Genomic DNA, 6000 nt, shown 5'->3' with positions numbered 1-6000 from the left:
ATGAATAAATGTGGCAGAACCAGAGGGAGTGATGAAACTATTTTCTGTATCCTTAATTCTGTATCGGAGTACCCGTGATTCTTCCTCAACCAACAGTTAAAATTTTCAGAATGATTTCAGAACTTTCTCTATTAAACCCTCTACTCTGTAGAGTTTTCCTGTTCAGTTAATCAATCGATCAATCAGTCATATTTATTGAGTGCTTACTGTGTGTAGAGAACTTGTACTAAGCGCTTGGGAGAGTAAAGAAGCAGCATGGCTCAGTGGAAAGACCATGGGCTTGGGAGTCAGAGGTCATGGGTTCGAATCCCAACTCCGCCACTTGTCAGCTGTGTGACTTTGAGCAAATCACTTAACTTCTCTATGTCTCAGTAAAATGGGGATTAAGACTGTGAGCCCCATGTGGGACAACCTTATCACCTTGTATCACCTTGTATCACCTCCAGTGCTTAGAACAGTGCTTTGCATGTAGTAATCGCTTAACAAATACCATTATTATTATTATTATTACAGTATAACAAGAAAACTGACCCATTCCGTCTCCACCATGAGCTTGCATTCATTAGGCTCTTTAGGCAGAGTTAGTTTACAGATAAAGAGCTTAGGGCTTAGGAGAGAGCAAAATCATACGAAAGATTTGTACATATTCTTTATTACCCTATTTATTTTGTTAATGAGGTATACATCTCCTTGATTCTATTCATCGTGATGATGTTGTCTTGTTTTTGTCCATCTGTCTCCCCCGATTAGACTGTGAGCCCATCATTGGGCAGGGATTGGCCTCTATCTGTTGCCGAATTGTACATTCCAAGCGCTTAGTACAGTGCTCTGCACATAGTAAGCACTCAATAAATGCTCTTGAATGGATGAATGAATGAAATAAGACAAAATTTGCCAAGCATATAAAATTGTGACAGTCATACCATGTACCTGCCCTGGGAGGGGCCCCTCTCACAGTGAAGGGTGGGTGAGGTCGTTAAGGTCACAGGGGCCTCTCAGAATCTTGGAATAACCCTGAGAGAAGATGCCCCAGCCAGTCCTGAATCCACAGCCCCGAGAGCAGGCAAGCAAGTCCCGATGTCCATACCTGACTAACTATCCTGAGTGCACTGTATGGCCTGAGCCACCACTCACTCATGTGATGTTTCCCATTTGCAGGAAACTGTGACGTTGCTGATCCTCTAACAACCCTCCCCTTCCCAAACCCCTCAGACAGGGGACCTTTGGTCTTTGAGCCCTAAAGGTCCAGTGAGAAGGTGTCTGTCTCAACATCTAGTTGAGCTTGTCCAAATTCAGCTGCTCAAAAGGGAAAGCTCTATGGGACCAGAATTAGGTAGAACAAGACCAGACAGCCGGGCCACTTTCTCCCTCCAGCAACTTCTCTTCTTCTCATATCCGCCAGCCCCAATCCCCGGTTCATAGCTCAGGCTAGGTTTAGATTAGATTTACCTGAATGCTGTGCCAAGAAACTCCTGCCAGCAATTGCATCGTCACTCTCACCTGTTTGCATATATAAGTTGCTGCATCAGGAGGGTCAATCGAAGTTAGGCTGGCCCTGAACAGAGAGAAGGGGTAAAGGTCTGGAAGTTTTTAAAAGGTGGAAAACAACTCACACTTCTGCACCTATCCTAATACTGATATATAGTATGTATATATATATATATATGTAGATATATAGTATTAGTGGAGAAGCAGCTTGGCCTAGTGGAAAGAACATGGGCCTGGAAGTCAGAGGCCCTGGCAATCACTTGTCTGCTGTGTGACCTTGAGAAGTCACTTCACCTCTCTGGCCTCAGTTCCCCCATCTGCAAGATGATGATGATGGTATTTGTTAAGCACTTACTATGTACCGAGCACTTTTCTAAGCGCTGGGGTAGACAGAGGGTAATCAGGTCGTCCCAAGTGGAGCTCACAATCTGAATCCCCATTTTACAGATGAGGTAGCTGAGGCACAGAGAAGTGAAGTGCTTAAATTAAGCACTTCACTAAGTGCTCTGGACTGAGAAGCAGGGTGGCATACTGGAAAGAGCACGGGCCTAGGAGTCAGAAGACCTGAATTCTAATCCCAGTTCTGCCACTTATCTGCTGTGTGAACTTTGGCAAGTCACAGCTTCTCTGTGGCTCAGTTTGCTCATGTGAAAAATGGGGTTCAATTCTTGTTTGCCATCCCACTTACACTGTGACCCCCATGTAGTACAGGGACTCTGTCCAACCTGATTAATTTATTATTATTATTAATAATAATAATAATGATGGTATTTGTTAAACACTTACTATGTGCCAAACACTGTTCTAAGCACTGGGGCAGATACGAGGTAGTCAGGTTGTGCACTGTGGGGCTCACAGTCTATTTTAAAGATGTGGTAAACCGAAGCCCAGAGATGTTAAATGACTTGCCCACTTTTGCTGACAAGTGGCGGATGCAGGCTTAAAACCCACGACCTCTGACTTTCAAGCCCAGGCTCTTTCATCTAACCCAGTGTTTAAGACAGTGCTTGACGTGTAATAGTAACGAATATAGTATGGGCCTGGAAGACAGAGGACCAGGGTTCCAATCCCAGCTCCACCGGTTGTCCTCTGTGTGACCTCGAGCAAGTCACTTAACTTCTCTGTGCCTCAGTTACCGCATCCACAAAATGGGGATTGAGACGATGAGCCCCTTGTGGGATTTGGCCTGTGTCCAAACTTATTAGTTTGTATCTACCCCAACACTTAGAACAGCCCCTGGCTCACAGGAAGCACTCAACGACTGCCATGAAAAAAGGATGAGCATGAAGGAATTGATAATATTTCTTTGATTTGCACGGTTCGCCTTATGCTTTCTTGCCCCTGCCACACATGTTTCTGTTGGGGGATGAAGTGCAACGGGGGCTGCACTGAGGTCCAGCAAAGCTTATTTTCATTGTCATATTTATCGACTACTTACTGTGTTCAGAGCACTTTTGTGCTAAGTGCTTTTGTGTTCTACAGCATCAGTAGCAAGTTACAAGTGGACTTGGGACTAGACTACAGGTCTCCCTATTCTCAGAACCATGCCCATGTCCCCACTAGACTCTTATGTTCCATGTGGGCAAGGAACATGCCTACCAGCTCCGCTGTATGTACCGTCTAAAGTGCTTAATATAGTGCTCTGTTCTCTGTAATTTCTTAATTACCACTGATTGAACGATCACCTAACGGTAGGGCTAACCATCACATATAGGTATAATAACGGGGAGCCGGTTGCCTGGAATTTGGAATTATGCTACCTTGATTTTATTTAACGCCGATGGAGGCCTATATAATAATGTTGGTATTTGTTAAGCGCTTAATATGTGCAGAGCACTGTTCTAAGCGCTGGGGTAGATACAGGGTCATCAGGTTGTTCCACATTAGGCTCACAATCTTAATCCCCATTTTACAGATGAGGTAACTGAGGCACAGAGAAGTTAAGTGACTTGCCCACAGTCACACAGCTGACAAGTGGCAGAGATGGGATTCGAACCTATGACCTCTGACTCCCAAGCCTGTGCTCTTTCCACTGAGCCACGGACTAGACTATAAGTTCCTTGTGATCTACTTTAGTGTACTCGTTGACTCGTTTAGAGAAGCACCGTGGCCTATTCATTCAATTGTATTTAACTGCTTACTGTGTGCAGATTACAGAGACTATGAGCCTGGGAGTCAGAAGGACCTGGATTCTATTTCCATCTCCTCCACCTGTCTGCTGTGTGACCTTGGGCAAGTCACTTCACTTCTCTGGGCCTCAGCAATCTCAACTGAAAAAGGGAGATTAAGAGTGTGAGCCCCTTATAGGGTGGGGACTCTCCAACCCATTTCCCTTACATCCACCCCGGCACTTAGTACTTTACCCGGTACATAGTAAGTGCTCAACAAAAATCACAATTATTATTATGTACAGTGCTCTGCACACAGCTGATGTTCAATATGCACTCACGATTGATTGATCACTTGATGGACAAGGGAAAGAGAATCAAGATTAGTCAAAGGAAGTGTTCATCTTGGAAAAGATGTGGGAGGAATCCAGAGTGTGGAAGCCAAGCACTGGTTTAAAAGCCTCAACTCCATTATTGAGCATTTCTGCTGATTTCTAGTTAGAGAATTTTCCCGCCAAGGGTCTAGCCCCTCAGGACGTACTAAGAGCTAAGCTCACACTTCTGCTGAGGCTAAAACTGCTTTGTGACTGGAAAAACATCACTCAGAGGTGGATGACAACGTTACCTCTGACTAAATTTACTCTTGGTGGCTGGTCAGAAACACAGAAATGGTGATAAGGAAGTTCTGAAATAGCTCCCAGACTGTTTCTTAGCTTTGGTAGAAATAATTTACAATAGAGGCAGTGACCAGTGTCAGGTTCTTCTGGGGTTTCCACATGCTCAGCAGCAACTGTAACAATCACAATTTTATAACCTTTTCACACAACCACAAAACAACCCCGGATGGCCAAGCAAACCTGCCACCCAGCCCCAAGCCAGGATTACACTGTGAAGTATTTATGAACTTTAACTCCTCTCTGTCTCCCTCTTTCAGGAAACTGATTCCTTCTTTCTGGATTCAGGGACACTCCCACTTCCTCCCCTACTCCCAGGACTAAATTCAGCCCTCTGGCTAAGGGTTATAAGTGGAGAAAACACCTGATCACCCTTCACCCCTGGCTCCCATCAACAGATTGGGTTCTGTGGAATCCAAACACAACTCTGTTCTCTCAGGCTCTGACCCAAATTTTAAATGTCCACCTCAGTAGATATGAATTTCCCCTCTAGCCCATAAGCTCATTGTGGGTAGCAAATGTGTGTTTATTGTTATATTATACTCTCCCAAATGCTTACTCTTCACCCAGTAAGTGCTCCGTAAATGTGATTGAATGACTGATGGAGTCCTTGGACCTCTTCTGATTCGGTGGTAATGTATCTGAGCAATGGAGGAATCAGAGACAATTGTGATTTCCCTTCTGTAACCTTAGTCTATTTTTACAAGGAACTGCCATCTCTGGTAAAAAGGAATTCATACCCACCCTCCCCACTGCTGACAGAGGAGTTTCTTTCATTCTCTTTGAGAAACTCAGCTACTCTCAGGGGAGGAAATTTCTGCTTATCCTCCCAAATGTATTAGGCCCACCACACTAAGGTCTTGCCACTTCAACTTTGAATTTTATTCCACTCAGTCAATCAATGGCATTTGTTGAGTGCTTCCTATGTGCAGATCACTGAACTAAGGGCTGAGGAGACTACAATACAACAATTAGCAGACATGTTGCCCACCTTCAACAAATTTCCAGATCAGAAGGAGAGACAGGCATTTATATAAATTAGTGCTTTATAATGTGCATTTTAAAAATATGTACCTAAGTATTGTTAATAGGCAGAGAACTGTTATACTGTACTCTCCCAAGTCTTCAGACTCACTCTGTGTTGAATGCTGAGCCATCAACCCACCTCCAGCCATTTCAGCTCCTGAGCTCCCACCCTCTCTGTGTGGCTGGTCCAGGGCTGGACTGTGGCTAATTTCTATGACTGCCAGGTGGCTAGTTTGAGTGGACCCTGTGGCCTAGATACAGAGTGTAAGGTATGAGAGCAGAAAGATGTTAAGAGGGACAAGAAGAAGGCAGAGAAGAAAGGGAGGGAGTTCTGAGTGGAAGGTAGGAAGTGAGAGAGGAACAGAATTATGGATGGTGGAGAAGGAAGCATGTCTTCTCAGATACCCCCTGCTTATGCCACATCCTGTCTTTTCTCCCACTCCTTCTAACCCAAACCATCTCATCCTGCAGGCTTAGGCATCCACAGCCACAATCAGTCAGAGGGCTAGGAGCTGGCGCTAGGCCATGGAGTGTAAGGAAGCTGTTGTTCATCCACCGAGACCCAAGCTGGAAGGTGCCATGGAGTACAGATCCCAGAAGGCAGGCCATTACCTCATCTGTAAAATGGGGATTAAGACTGTGAGCCCCATGTGGGATAAAGACAGTGTTCAACCTGATTTCCTTGTGTCCACCCCAGCACTTAA

This window comes from Ornithorhynchus anatinus, chromosome 17, assembly GCF_004115215.2.
Source record: "Ornithorhynchus anatinus isolate Pmale09 chromosome 17, mOrnAna1.pri.v4, whole genome shotgun sequence".
NCBI lineage: Eukaryota > Metazoa > Chordata > Mammalia > Monotremata > Ornithorhynchidae > Ornithorhynchus > Ornithorhynchus anatinus.
Note: the sequence above shows the minus strand (reverse complement) of the source record.